Source organism: Coenobita brevimanus, chromosome 112 (genome assembly GCF_032717465.1).
Source record: "Coenobita brevimanus isolate Jiangsu-jjx chromosome 112, ASM3271746v2, whole genome shotgun sequence".
NCBI lineage: Eukaryota > Metazoa > Arthropoda > Malacostraca > Decapoda > Coenobitidae > Coenobita > Coenobita brevimanus.
In genome coordinates this window covers 22,218,816-22,235,062 of record NC_137065.1, presented here as the reverse complement: position 1 = coordinate 22,235,062, position 16,247 = coordinate 22,218,816, and the positions used below count along the sequence as shown (strand labels likewise).

General features: G+C 42.7%; 1 pseudogene; it reads left to right on the top strand.

Annotated features, from left to right (window-relative positions):
• Positions 1–15,206: 15,206 nt before the first annotated feature.
• Positions 15,207–15,979, top strand: LOC145418027 (protein FAM200C-like; annotated as a pseudogene).
• Positions 15,980–16,247: the final 268 nt, after the last annotated feature.

The window sequence follows — 16,247 nt, the reverse complement described above, 5'->3', positions numbered from 1 at the left end:
TCCAGTGTTACCCCATGAGGAGCGTAAAAGCCCGGGGCTAGGAGGCAAGTTGGTCCTGACATTTAAGATGAGAGGAACCAGCCACACTCATCCATAAATGTCATTACGTGAGCAATAAACCCAACCATCCCTTGGATATAAACTTGCGCCGGCTCAGTCCGATTGGAGCGCCTTATTTTCCCACTAAACCACCAGGCGCTATAATTTGGTTATAAAGTTACCACCCAGCGTAGTAAATGGTTTCCTGGAGTACAGAAAATCATTTGGCATGTCACTCAATGTAGAGTCACCCGTAGACAGAAGGAAGAGGAAAGAATGAAGGAAAGACATACGGCAGGAGGACAGAAGGAAAGGACGGGAAGAAAAAAGGAAACAGCAGGCATCCGAGAGCAACACTACATCGAGTGAGTGGATTGTGAGAGTCCCCACCAACCACTTATATATCTATATCTATTTATCTATCTATATATATATATCTGTATCTGTCTGTCTGTCTCTGTCTCTGTCTCTCTCTCTCTCTCTCTCTCTCTCTCTCTATACAAAACCCACGCAAACGTTTTTCTGTTCAAGAGGTACACTGGGTACTTTATTCAGGTTAAAGCCACACTGTTTTAAATGGGTATTAGTTTCCATCTAAAATCATACTCGTTTGCTCAAAGGGCTTATGTTCGGGCCTAAGCCTCTCTTTTCCTCAGAGTTTTGTATGCGAGCCATTTTGTGTAGAATCGGGATAACACCAGATTATTCTGGGCATATTAGTGCTAACACCAGACTATTTTGTTTGCCTCCGCGCTAATACCTGAGTACTTCCTTACATCCAGGCTAATACCAGACTGATTCGTGCATATACGGGCAAACAGACTATACGGTACCGGTATTACTGATGCTTGGGCTAACACCGGTGTTCAGTTTATACCGGGGATAACGCCAGTCGATTCAGTTTATATTCAGGCTAACACCAGGCTATTTTGTTCATCTGGTCACCACTCACCCTCAGCCAGTGTGAAGATCAATAGTATCGCCACAGCCGCACACGTGACTCTGAACAGTGCCATGCTGCAACCGCTAAGCCAAGACGTGGACAATCTACACCTCCAGCTTACACCCGTCGACTCTGTTTGGTGCTGGGATTCCCGGAGGACTGTATTCTTGTCTTTCGGCGCGAGGGTTGGGAGTGTCAGGCACTCTAAGGCTCCACTACCATCCACTATGCTTTTACAATACTAAGTAACGCTAGAAGGAAGAACGGTGGCTTTTTATACTCTCCCGCCAGCCCCACCAGTGACGTCACGCAGACGTTTGACTAACTGGACCCCGATACTAAGACTCGCACACATCACTCCCGCTCTGATCAACAGCCTTCCACATGTTTTTAACCGTACTTAAGAAATATATCAAAATGTTGCTTGCTATTCACTAGAGATGTGAAACTTTTAGAGGTAAAGGTACGATATCGTGGATAATGTGCGATGTTTGTGGCATCAGAAGCTGAAGGATAACCTAGAGGGTGTGCTCGCCTCTCATTGGTCTTGTCATCATCCACACTACCTCCTCATTGGCTGACTCCGACTCGGCTTCTTGAGCAGGAAAGCAAGATAAAGTGGTTGACGAATAGCCAGGGGTCAAGTGTTTATTGGTACCTAAATAGACATTTTAGCGGAAAAGTTACATTTACATCGATTACCACATTGTTATGATGACTGCTTTCTAATGTTTTTGTACTGCCATCATCAAAATATTTCTTCAGATATGAACAGAGTTCTCATGGTGATGATTAAAAAGACTTTTCGTTAGTAATGTCAACTCCATAGAAGGTTATGTATTTCTCCAACAACTATTGAGAAATTCTTGTGAGCGGAATGGAAGGTAGTGAGCTAAAAAAAAAAAAAAAAATGTGGTAACAAACAAGGTGAAAAAGCCGAACATCCGAGATACAGTCATAGTAACATTCTTTTGTATCGGCACTAGTAAATACACGATAACTGTATGTGAGTGACCGTAGAGAGTACGAGACAAGAATGGGAAGTGGGGAATGTAGTAAGGGATGACAGGGGAACGTACCGCCCAGGAAGGGCGAGGAGGACCAGCTGCATGAGGAAGTAGATGTAGGTATAAATCCATGGCACCACTGAACCATAACCTAGTATAACCCAGTCCATGCAAGGCTAACCTAGCCTACCCCAACCCAACCAAACATAACACAGCCTAGCCAAACCTCACAACCTAACCCAACGTAACCTAACCAGACTGAAAGGGAAAGGTACCGGGCAGGAAGGGTTAAGCGGGCCAGGCCAGTTGTATGAGGAAGTAAATGTACGGTGAGAGTCCGCCGCGCCACCGGAATGTGCCCCGTATTTTTGCTAGACTGGGACGTTCTGTAACACTTTTTCCTTTGCCATTTATTTTGCAAACTACTTCCTGTCGTACTCGTTTGTGTTCTTTATGTCTTTATGACCCACTCACCCTGGGGATGTCTTTTCATTTTATTCTCGCCATCTTCTTACGATTTTATTCAGTCTCGAGTAGAATTTCCAAAGTAGGTAGGTTAGGCAGTTTTAATGAACTCCATTGAATACAAGAGTCCTTCTCACAAGATGGATACAAATCTACTAGCAGCAGAAATGAGCTAAAACAGACAGCGTGCGGAATCAAGTGGTTATTATCGACACAGACTGCCTACAAAATACAAGAAAATACTTAACATGCCATACGCAGATCTATAGTAGGGACAGGGAACCTGTTCAGCCGAGACGCAAGGCTTCCTAACACCTATTTCTTAACAATTTATTTTCGGGACTGAATCACCCCAGCTTCTTTTTGTCGCACCCACAGGGATGGCCAATTCCTGCGTCACTTAGTGAGTCTCTGTACCTTTCTGAAGGAGGGTTCAGGCTTTATGGGGCGTGGTTTGGGTGTGCGTCGAAGACCTGTCAGGGTGGTGTCTAAGGTGCGTATGGTGTGTTTCAAATCGAAAGCTTAACAAATAGCCGTAAATAAGACACAGAGGGATAGACCCCTGTGAACCAGAAGGATGTCGCTTAAGTGCTTAACAAGTAATCCAATATTTCTTCCCCCCAGAATACTGCAGGGATGGATGTGGCTGTCAAGGAAGTCCTTTGTCTTGTTCCAACCAGAACTGGAGTAAAGGCACTTTAGAATATTCTAGTAAATTATTGGTGAAGCCTGTGCTGATATGGAAAACAGCATAAATGATGCCATAAAGGTGTGCTAAGCAAAATATAGTGCTGAGGAAGAGACACTACGAAGACTTCCATAATTCCAAAGAGAAGAAGGTGCGGTGACTTAACCCCTTCATTCGGTGACATATTTTTAATTATATATTTTTCTATTTACAGAAAATTGATATGAGCTTAGGGATAAATGGAGGCCATATCTAACTGCTGCAAGACAAAGAATCTCTCCTATGCTGAGTAATATTGTCTGCTGAGGCAAATATAAATTTTAAAATAGAGGTTAAAAAAGTGGGGGGAGGGACTTTGAGTTTTTGAAGTTTTTAGCGTAACCCAGCCTATTTCAAGACACAGCAACGTATTTCCACACCCGTAGCCTTCATTTGTTACAAGCGTACCCACCCCAGCCCGACCAACCATAACCAACCCGCTCCAACACAGCCCAACCTAAACTAAGCTGACCTAAACCAACTCATTCCAACCCAACCCAAACCAAACCAACCGAACCCAACCCAACCCAACCTAGCTAACCCAACCCAATCCAATCCAGTACAACCACACCTAGCCTAACTCAACACAACTCAGCCTGAACTAATCTAGCCTAACCCAACTCATCCCAACTCAACTCAACCCAATCCAACACAAACCAGCTCAGTCCAACCCAACCTTCCCCAACCATAGCCAACTGACAGGGGAACTTACCACTCAGGAAGAGTAAGGAGGTCCCAGCCGTATGAGGGAGTAAGGATTTGAGTCAACACACCAGACAGCTGTGACTGGAGTTCTGACCTGTGATTTACAAACATACAATCTGTTACCTGTCTTAATTAGGATTTCTTATTGTGGGAAGAACAAGGGACGTGGTGGACATTAGGAACTCCTTCCGTTGTCCTTCCTGCAAACACACAAACATACCATCACCTTATGATCTTTCCACAACCTACTCCTCCTCCACCTCCTCCTCCTCTTCCTCCTCCTCCTCTGACAGAACAATAGACAAGGTATTACTCGGCACTTTCTTTTCCTTGTACATCCTGCCAAACAATTCTTAGTTAAGTCAGGGTCTTCATCGCATGTCGGTACGTGAACCTCTTGGTCTCTCTTAAGTGTGTTGCATTTCCTTTATTGTTCTTGTTATCTCCTTCAGCTTGGGTTAGGAGAGAAATATTAAAACTAAGCAGTGTTCAATAAAGCCTTCATTAATCTTGGCACTACTTGGCATTCTCCTCAGTAAAATGTGTGGTTCCAGCAAGAATAAAACATAAAGACATCACCGTTCTGTATGATTTATGACTGAGCTGAGTACGAACAGTCACAACTAAGAAAGTAATATTGTCTTATACCTAGACTTGAATGATGTCCTTACGGGAATGGCTGTGTGGTCCATTTTACAGTAGTTCGCCTCTCTCTAAGTGGGGGAGATTTTCTGTCCCTTTTCAGCTTTTTTTCCCGTAGCAGAATATCATAATTCAAAGGCTCTGCGTTCTTCCCATTGTGTTTCATGCCTCACACTGTGCTCTAGTGTTAAAAATTTCATCTCACAGCCCTGTGGCAAGGTCAGACAAAACCAAGGCTCTACGTCCTTTCCGTAACACCTCTTCGTAACTAGCACTATAGTCTACTGTTAAATTCTTGTTTAGCTTAATGGCAGAGGCAGTATTTTGGCTCTACATGCATTCCATTGCACTTCTTCGTGTCTAGGGCCGTACTCTGGTGTTAATGTCTTGTTCCAGCTCAGAAATCAAGATGGCAAGATAATAGTTTTGGAACAAATTGAAGGGGAACAGATGATAAGCAAGCGATTTGTTAGTGTTCTTGTTTGTGCACTTTCTCCCCTTCTTTGTCTCTGGAGTCTGTCTCACTTCATTCTCCGTGCGCGTCCGCACCAAGTGTTTGCTGACGCGGGTGGATACAGGGAAGAGCTTCTATGGGTTGTTGTGACGGAGAACTCCCAAGCGCCAGAAAACATCTCTTGTGGACGTGGCCTTAGGTAAGAATTACAGATAAAACGGTTATGAGGATAACACTGCATCTCTCCCTAAGCCCCTTTGGTACGATGATGTCTTTAAGCCTGAGTAGTTCAGCGCCAGGCAGTGTACGTGGGAGTGGTATAATACGTTGCTAAACTCTGCTCGGGTCCGCAGAGTTATAGTAGGTTTATTGTTCTGAGCACACTCGCACGTGTTATGTGCTTTTTTTTTTTTTTTTTTTTTTAGTATACAAGGTCAAAGGTCACTGTAACAGGGCTACATCATACGTCTGCCTAACAAAATGAGCCTAAACAGTTTTTATCCAATTGTGATCAAACTTCGAGAGAAAAAAAAAAAACAAGAATCAAGTGACCAGATCCGAAAACAGTCGGTCAGATGTCAAGGTAACAGGGCGAGGTAAAGGTTCAGTCCCTGTGTGTGTTTGTTAACCAAATAACTCAAAAAGTTTTGATCCGATTTCAGCCAAAATCCGTGTAACTTTGAGGATTTACAAGGAATAATATCGTTTTTGAAGACAAAACGTCAAAGGTCAAGGTCTCTCTCTCTCTCTCTCTCTCTCTCTCTCTCTCTCTCTCTCTCTCTCTCTCTCTCTCTCTCTCTCTCTCTCTCTTTCATGATCAAGAGAAGTACCTCAAGCAGTGCACAGGTCTGCCAAAGTTTTGTCATACGCCAACATATTTCTACGAAATGAAAGAGATTTCTATACGAAACGTTATATTTTTGGTCCTAGGTCTCTATCTCAATCCATTCCTGAGATATGCATCATTTTAGTGATTCTCATGGTTATCATGACCTTAACATGACATCTGACCTTTTCCACTCAAAATTTAATCACCTGTTCCTTGATGGCACTCAGTCATTGCTTCAAATGAATGCAGTTCCATCTAGTAACTAATCATTTTATCAAGAGCTTGACCTTCGCCCTTATTATTTTTTTTTTTTCATCATTTAATCAATTGTTCCTCCAATGATCTTTAATCATTATTCCAAAATTGGTGCAGTTCAGTGTCACAGTTCGCCATAATCTTTCTAACAGAAAAAGAAACAGCCAACCCAAGCCTTTAGCACCGTCACTCCCAGGATGTTATTAATTATCGCCTGCCTTTAGAAGGCGGAACGATAATGTTTTTGTGTGCCTCTGTGTGTGTGTGTGTGTGTGTGTGTGTGTGTGTGTGTGTGTGTGTGTGTGTGTGTGTGTTCCCATTACATCTCATGAACGGCTTGAGTTATCAACATGAAACCTTCAGGGTATCAAGATGTGGCCAAATTTTTGGACTTGACCAACAGCTTATTCTGGCGGACGATTAGCATTCGGCTCCCAAATGCTTTTCATTCACTTTACTTATGCTGCCTCCACACCATTATATTCAGCTCTTAAGAGACTTTCTTTTTTATACTATAGCGGCATAATATCAGCCTCTTTACCACTAAATTAGAAGTCTTCCTCTGAATTTAATTAAATCAATTGGAATTAGTAATAATATAATCAAAGTACGTCATCGGAAATAGGGGTAAATGAAAATTTCACCATGAAAATATGTCACACAGCGATATATACTCATGAGCTGTAAGAAATTCCAAGATTTCGTTATAGTACTACACAGATAATTCAACGGAAATGACATGGTGTGAAGAGCACGACCAGCAGCAGCGCTAACGATCCCTCGCTGATGTCACATTCCCCAGAGTCTTACCATCCTGACACACTGACATACTGTTAGTAAGCGCCATCTTTCCGGTCACTCCTTTAGTACTTTCTTCCTACTTCAATTCGCTTTTATTTAGGTTACGAGTGGCCCAGACGAGAAGCTGTTAATGATATCTTTCTCCAGTTCAAAAAGTCTCTCATAAGCTTAACAGTACCGTCTTTACGCAGAAATAGTGTAAAAATAGATCATAAAACTGAGAAGGCTATCTTTCTCTTGTTCAGAAATATTTCATAAACTGAACAGTATCGTCTGGAGATTGCAAGAATAAAGTAGAAAATATATCTTGAGAGTGAAGGAGTTAATGAGGTGAGGAGGATACTGAAGTGGAAAACACACACACACACACACACACACACACACACACACACACACACACACACAAGTGGAACTATCAGCAGCGTCTAGAGAAGTGGGTCACACATCCTTTCACTCATCATTCAAACCAACATCATCCTCGGCTCCATCTCACAGACGATATTAGTATGAAGCTACTATATATTTCCATGCGCCTTTGTCTGTAAGTGTCAAATATACATATTTGGAAAGATTAATTTCTGACTTTTATTATCTAGTAAACTGCGCTTTGTGAGCACGTGCCGAACGAGCGAGCGTTTGTACATAGGCCTATGAGCATAATTTCATCTTGGTGTAAACTTTCAACATTTATGGTATGGTAGTTGAACAATAAAAGAAGAACAGTTGAGCTAAAATATTTTTTAAATCGATTTCATAGTGAGGCATGTCAATTGACACTCTCAGTACGTTCCCTTAGAAAGCTGGGATTCCAGGGTGTTTCTTTGGTCTCATGAGTAAATATATCGCTGAAAAAAAAAAAAATTGTTGAATGTATCTACCACCTGCTGAAAGAATCTCTTCTCTATTTCACATATCAGGAAAGTTATTAGCCTCTAAAACCCATCGCAGTCGGGCAGTGTCGTGTTGGACCTGGCCGAGTCATGTCAGGCCGCTCATTTCTCTGCTGAACGCAGAGTAAACATCGTTTTGCAACACTTGCTCGCTACTCTCGCTGGCTCGTAATAAATGTATATTGGGAATTTTTAAATCGACATTAACTTTATGAAACTGTAGCGTCAACGGTGGTCAATGGTGCAGTTTCACTACAGTTTTCTGTTTCAGAGAGGTTTTTTATCAACATAGGTTTTCAGCAGTGCTGTGTATAATACTGTGGGAATAATGTTAAGATGGAAGCCTATATGGCTGCCAAGTATTGCAGCAAGATGTAATTACAGATTTTGTTGCATCTACAAAGCGAGACATAAGCTCGTTTTCAAAACACATTCTACGACACTGTGGCAAGGTTCACAATGTGCTTTTCTAACTCTGTAAGATCTTGATTATTTTGTCCTTTTGAGGAATGAAGAAGCAAAAAGTACAGCAATAATCCTAACAAGATTAGTACTGCTGATGTAGCTATAATGTAAAGTGAATCCGCCCCCCCTACCAACTTTCTCAAAAGATCAACGAAAGACAAAGATTGCAAAAGGTGTTTTACTCGTAGTTACCTAGATAAAGGGAGAACTTGTCATCAACAAAGATTTTGTGGCAAACAGTACTGCTTTGGTGTAAGCTATGATGACAGCAGAGTATGGTAATAATTCTTACCGTTTGATGTTCCATTGGCTACATCCGTCAATTATGACTGAACTAAAAATAGTAAGGGCTCCTGACATGGACATTGCATAACAGGAAAACATTAGAAGCTGCAAGAAAACTCTGTCGACAAGAAAACCAGCCTTGGAAACACCGCCAACGAGCAAAACTCCAGGAAAACCATCAGATGTTTCATCATGTTTTTCTTCAGTTTAATACATAGTATTTTGCTGGAGATTGTAATCTGTATTAAGTCTAGCAAAAGGATGACTGACAAGTAAGTTGCATAAGATATGCACTGATAGTGTTGAAACGGAAATAAAAATGTTGTTATTGATGTTACATCATCAAATTATATTTGGGTGACTCTGCAGAGCCGTTGATCACAGTGCTGCAGGAGGTACAGTTATGCAATATCACCTTCGTAGTAACAATGAACATGTTATAACAAGGGATGTGGTCTGGAATTTCATTGGCAAAATGACAGTATAAGTATAGATTCCTGGGACCAATAATTCTGTGCTGTGAAGAAATACATTCCTTAAGACTTTCATCAAGCGCATTCCTAACGGTGTCAGACACCTTTCACGAATGTATTTTCTCATCCTTCTATTCACACAATCCACATCTTTTACTCAAACGTCCTATTTTCACTGTTCTCGCCTGTCAGTTTTCATGGGAAACTTGTGACATATTATCAGTGTCCAACTTCCAGATGGAAGTTTCTTCAGTCTGATGTCATATTATATTGCTTGACCCCCTCAGAAGCTGGACTAGAAAACCCAGTGTCAGTGAATTACTGCAGGTCTGACTTGACATGAGTCCGTTACACTCCCTGGAGCCTCGTAGCCTCCGCGTCTCTGGGACAACACACGTACAGTACCTTTCTAGGACCCTCTACATGACTTCCAAGAATTTAAGTCATATCAAAAAACTTTCTTAATTTGAAATATTTATACACACATTAATATTCTTTGTGAAAATTAAGTTCATTAAAAGGCCTCGTTAAGGACGCTTTAGGTTTTATTACTCGTCCCCGCCCCACAGGGACACGGGGACGGGTATTGTTTTCACGCGGTTTGCCTGTTTGTTTGTTTGTTCGTCTGCCTGTCTGTTAACAACTTTGCGTGAAAACTACTGGTGCGATTTTGACTAAAAATACAGGGATGGTGGGCTATGACTCTCTTATCACCTGAGTAAATTTTGGGTCAAATTGGGCAAAGGCCAAGGCTGTAGCCCCCCCCCAAAAAAAAAAAAAAATCGTTTTTTCGCCAAAACTCCTTTCAAATTCATCTCATCGACACGAAACCACCACCTAAAGGTGCATATTTCATATCTGCACATCATGCCTCATTACCTTAGGGGGGTCACCCCCCAGTTAGCGGTAAGGGGGTCACTATCAAGTGAGTCGGGCCTAAAAATTCAAATGGGCATAAAATCGTCAGTTTTCACCCGATTTACTCCAATTTGAAATGTGACATCATTGACTAGATATCCTGTTGTGTTTATACGTCAGCACTAAAATGACTGCCAGGGACGGGTTTGCTGTGCCTTGGCATCGCTTCTTGTTTTAATCCTTTTTGGTCCACGAGCCCCGAAGGACCGACAATAAACGGCTTGACTTTTCTACTTTCATGATTTCTCTTCTTAAACCAGTTTATTCAGATTAAACACACACACACACACACACACACACACACACATACATACATAGATAGATAGATAAATAGATATAATATGTATATCGAAGCAGAGAGAGAGAGAGAGAGAGAGAGAGAGAGAGAGAGAGAGAGAGAGAGAAGTGGATGTTAGACGAAGCATTCATCAAACCCTGCCCTACTAAGAGGCTCTCCTAACCTTAACTAAGCACTCAAGTTATTGTGTTACTCCAGTCTGTCCAATCGGGCAGAACCATAAACCGCTGGCAGGCAAGTACACACCCCTGCAGGGTCGCCCCGTGCAGTGAACCGATGTTCCCATGAGGCTGACAGCACCTGACTCTGACGCGGCCTATGAATTATTGTGGAGATTTGGCTGGTGGGTGAACGCCAAATTTGCGTCTCAATCCAGCTAGCAGGGGCACCATAGCAGGCACCCTATCACCCCGTTATTAAGCTATATAGTTACAACCCTGCATTCGTTGTGGTTTCCTGAGCTACAGGAAAGCATTTGGCTTGTCACTCAGTGTAGAGTCACTTGAAGAAGTAACAAGAGCAATATAAGGTGACATGAAGAATGGGAGAAATTGGAAGAGAGGAAGACATACACAGAAAATGAATAATGGGCAGAAAGGAAGATGTAGACAGTACTACATCAAGTGAGTGTATGATGGGCGCCCCCACCTTCTACCGAACACTATCTAGCAGTAGCATGAATAAGTGAAGATATACATCACCCTATTGAATAAGTTAAATTTCAGGCAATCTTGTGACGCATCAGAGGTGAATAATGTTGTCTGTCGTTGTTCGATGTAGAATACTGAAACTCCTGCCATCATGCAAAGCTTAACAGTACCAGTATTTACACTCTGACGTTCTTCTATTCAATCTCGGATGAATAAAACCGTCTGGCATTTGCTTACATAGAATAACGGAATTGTGCTGACCATGAGAGTTACTGAGGAGTCTAAGAAATTCCTTTTCATGACCACTGCCTCTTTATGTAATTTCCTGTGACCTACATATGAGTCACTTTTCCTTCTCATGCCAATCTACTTTCCATTGCCTTCACACACCTCCCTGTATAATCTAAACATGCTCCAAGATCTTTTACCTCATCACTAGGATGGCGTCTAATTAATTCTGTTCTTGTTACATGGTAATTTCACTAGAGGTTTCGACTTGTAGGGATCAGATCAAATATTTGCCCTTGACAACTTGGAGGATCATTTAATATGAAGGATTTCGCCTGGCAGCGTCATGAATTAGGTAAACAATTATTGGCGATGCCAGGTAGTACTCGTATAATCCGATATGATACCTATTATTAGCCAGTGTCGGTGGTAATGATTACAGATGCCGGTACTTCGAGAGATACGCGGTTTGGACTTTCTCAGCCCAGTGAACCAACCCGAAATGTAATATAATCGTACAAGTCTGGCTGAGTGGAGGTGCCAGGAGTTAAATGTATTTAAAATATTAACATTAGCAAAAAGGCTTATCACTTGTGCCGACATGGCTCTTTGTCTGTATGTTATACAGAAATTACGTATCCGAAGATTTGTAGGCTGATATAACGAGCCCTTTCCCGGAAAAAGAATAATAATAACTCGTATGTTGCTAGAAGACGGGACTGCCAACTAAATTCTGAAAACTTTTCTATAGTACTCAAAGTACTCGATATGTAGCCATCCGTATCAGTAAGTGCAGACAAATAGCTGGTCATGGAGGTACTGATAGCATAACATCAATATGCTCGCCACTACTAAATGTACAACCTCGGCCTGAATAGATGAATATCTTCCAGCACTGCAGTTTCCCTGCATGTGTACTAGGATTGTAAATCATCCCTTATTTGAGCAACCATCACTCTGATTTACATTAACTTGCTGACGTGGTCGCTCTCAAACGTCACAAAATCCTAATATATATATATATATATATATATATATATATATATATATATATATATATATATATATATGTGTGTGTGTGTGTGTGTGTGTGTGTGTGTCCGACTCTGGGCAAAGGCTTCAGGGCCTATTCCCAAGTCCCAGTAGTCCTCCTTGGGGCCCAGTAGCCCTCCTACATATCCACATGTCACCATTTCGGCGCTAACACCCACCATCCATATTGAATGCATGCTAGAGCTGTCTCATACAGGACTGGTGTACTGGTACTAGCGGGGTAACTTTTATGACATGTCGGCGGGTCGTCTGGTAGATCAGAAAAGTCTGCCTTTTAAGAACTTCAATTCCTTAAACTGTTCCCTGCCCCAGCCGGGATTCGAACCTGGGTCCATTAGGACTGCAGGCCGCCCCTCTACCGATTCTGTCACGGCCTCCTGTGCAAAGAAGCCGTTAACTGATAGCAAGCAATAAAGCATCATCTTTATGCACCAGATCTGAAACATTCCATTGTTTCTCACACATTACCAGCATCTCCTCGGTATCCATTCCACTCCATTAACTCCCACCCGAACAGATACTGAAAAGCCTCGGGGGAATCCCATTTCTTCTTCTTCTTCTTCTTCTTCTTCAGCTTTTTCCCTCTCTTCCTCCTCCTCCATCATTGTTGTGAAACTGCTCGATTGAACATTCATCTATCTTTACATACGTTAATATTTCCTGACGCAGCAGCCTGTGAGGGATGGCCTTGACTAACGGACGTCCAGGAGTTTCTGTCCTTAATTAGTAATGACATCATGTCCCACCACACACCATCCTCCCTTAAATACTCTCCTACCCTGTCTCTCCACCTCCTTAACTACTCTCCTACCCTGTCTCTCCACCTCCTTAACTACTCTCCTACCCTGTCTCTCCACCTCCTTAACTACTCTCCTACTTTATCTCTTAACCTTCTTAAATACACTCTTAACCCATCTCTCTATATCCTTAAATACTCTCCTGCCTTATCCCTCCACCTCCTTCAATTCTCTCCTACCTTTTCTCTTCACCTCTTTACTCACCTACCTTATCCCTCCACCTCCTTAAATACTCTCCTACCCCATCTCTCCACCTCCTTACTTTCCTACCCTATCTCTCCACCTCCTTACTCTCCTGCCATATCTCTCCACCTCCTTACCCTCCTACCCCATCTTTCCACCTCCTTACTCTCCTACCTTATCTCTCCTCCTGGCTCTGTCTCCCTCTCTTTTTCCCTCCATCCTCCCAACCACATTCTTGATTATCTACCCATTCCTGCGGCGGGTAGCTAACGTAATAACATTCACAGCTGCCCTTACTCTCCTGCTTAACTTAAATACTTACAGAATAATCCAGTTGTCGATGTATGGAAGTTCTTGTACAGAGATCTGAATATCAGATCTTTTCAGGTATAATTAGGCGTATTAATTTTTATTGTTGTATTTTATAGGATGAACAGAGGAAGAAAGGAAAAACTAATTAAATACAGAAAAAAAAAAAATCCATACACCAGACTACAGGTGGCCTCCTTTCACAGAAAATTTGTACAGTTGGACTTGAACTACTGTGGGTTGATTTGGGGGGGACAAACCTGGGAAAGTGAATTAAACTCTAATGAGGTTCAAGTTCGTTCGGTTCAGCTTCATCCAGACCACCTGAGTTTCAAATCTGAATCTATTACGGTCCAGTCAAGTTACAAGAAGTCCATTTAAGCCACTTCAGGATAAGCTCCAGTCCAGTTAGATCTATTCAGTTCATATTTAGTGAGATCAGTCTAGAGATGTGATGGCGAAGCGGTGGTGTGTTCAACCCTAACCCGACTCATCTAACCCGTGTCTTTGATTCGAAATCCAGCCAGCGGCAGATATATAACATTCTGTACTTGTGGGTGTTGTGGTGTGTGAAGTAAGATACTGGTAAATGCCGTAGGGAAAGGCTGCTATTCTGGCTCTGAAGAGGAGGAACCCGATGTCTGGTTCTCTTTATGGACCTTGTGGAGAACAGATGTAAGTGTGCTTTGTTCCCTGAGTGGACATACGGGGAAGCTAGAAGAGACCATGGAAAGCAGGAACAGCTAAGTCATCTACTGTAGTCCCTGGGATCTCCTTTCCAGGTGTAGGGGGAAGGGAACTGTGAAAGGGTGAAGGGAGGAGTATGGGAAGTGGATCCATTCCTAGGGCAGCGGTATCTGGTGGCAGCTGGTCCGTGCCCAGGGCACATCATGGCTCCTCTGGGGCTGAACCGCCTCCAGCAAGTTCAGTGGTCGAAAAGGTGTCGGGACTTCTGCATAGCTGGACTGCGTCTAGCAAGTCCAGAGGCCGAACTGCATCTACCGGGGACACGGATGCTCCAGCGTAGCTGGGCCACATCTAGCAAGTCCAGAAGCCGAAGAGGGACGTCAGTGCTCCTGCATAGCTGGACTGCATCTGGCAAGCCCAAGGGATATAATTTTTAAACAATATGACATAGATGATGGTTAAGAAAAAAAAATACTCTACATTTGCAACATGGATAACAAAATAAAAACTCTAATCTAAAATCCGATGTATCTCTAATTAAATAAGTTCTCCGAACTGGGATTTCTTTGGACGCCCTTTTCTTTCTATGAAGATGAAACAATAAGATGTCCAAAAAATGCACCAGTTCTGACGCCTTTCTTCACCACGGCTTTGAGAAGACCGACTTCAGTGTGTGGTATGACACAGAGTGTTGGCGAACGAGAGCCTCAAGCCATCAAAGCTCTCAGCTCACCTCCAGAAGTGCCATCCAAATCTACAAAGCAAAGTTCAGGTCATTTCCAGCACTGGGCTGTAGCGCTGATGGGGATCCAGTTTGATTCGTTGGAAATCCAAGCCTCGAAGCATCCTACTTTGTTGCATGTAAAGTTGTTCAGCAGCAAAAATGCCACACCATTGCAGAGAGTCTGATTAGGCCTTGTGCACATGAGATGGTAAGTGAGGTCTGTGGGAAGGACCAGGCAAAGAAGCTGAGCGTCATATTGATTTCGAACAACATGGTCTGCCGACGAGCCAAAGACATGGGGTCAGATGTCCTGTGCCATTTTATCACGGAGATCAAGGAAAGCTCACATGGCAAATCCTCATTATAATTCAACGAATCGTTCAATCTCGCTAGCTGCACTGTTCTCGTTGGGTTCGTCTGCCACGTCCACCAGAACAAGATGAAAGAGGAGTCCTTTTTGTACGAGAATTTGGCGACCACGAAGGGAGCAGATGTCTTCAGCAACATCAATGGATTCTTCGTCAAGGATGGACGAGACCGGAACTGTGTTCAACAGGTAGGGAGAGATATATACAAGTAGATTAAAGTAGTAAATACGAATTATATACGTACAGTTTTATTAACTACAAATAACTAGCTGATGCCAGTATATTTTATATGATTCACATAAGAAATATTTTACCATTCATACCAAAACTAAAACAATAAGATGCAGAGGATGACCATGAAAGAATTACCCTATATTTTCTTTCCAATTCAGGTCTCTCGACAGGGCGCTGGTGATGTTGGGTGGTCACCACGGATTACGGGGCCTCATGCAAGCTGTTAATCCAGAAATCACCGTGGATCATTGCATCATTCATCAGTACTCGCTTGGATAAAAAAAAAAAAAAAATGCCTTCTGGTCTGAAGTCAGTGTTCGACGACGTATTGACTGCTGTCAACTTCGTCAAGCCGAGGGATGTGAACCCCCACGTGTTCAAGGAGCAGTGCAAGGAAATGGGAGAGCAGAATCAGGTTCTGTGCTACCACACTGACGTTTGCTGGGTGTCACGAGGCAAGGTTGTACGTCAAGTCATTGAGCTCCGAAAGGCTATTCAGGAATTTCAAGAACAAAAAGAATCTCATTTTGCAGCCACTTTCGCCAGTTAGGAGTGACTTGTCCAATTGTGTTACTTGGCTGATATATTTGCGGAGCTGAACAGTGGGAATCTGCAACTCCAGGGCCGAAAAACTACAGTCATTGATGCCCATCAAGCTGAGACTACAATTCTGGGCAAACTGAGGCTCTCGATGCGGTGCTTGAAGTAAGGAGGGACGGCCCAGTTCCCAACCCTAGATCATTTTGTTGAGAATACTCACGATGATGGTTACCCATCAAGACAATCAAAGAGGAGATCAGTGACCATTTGAAGAGACT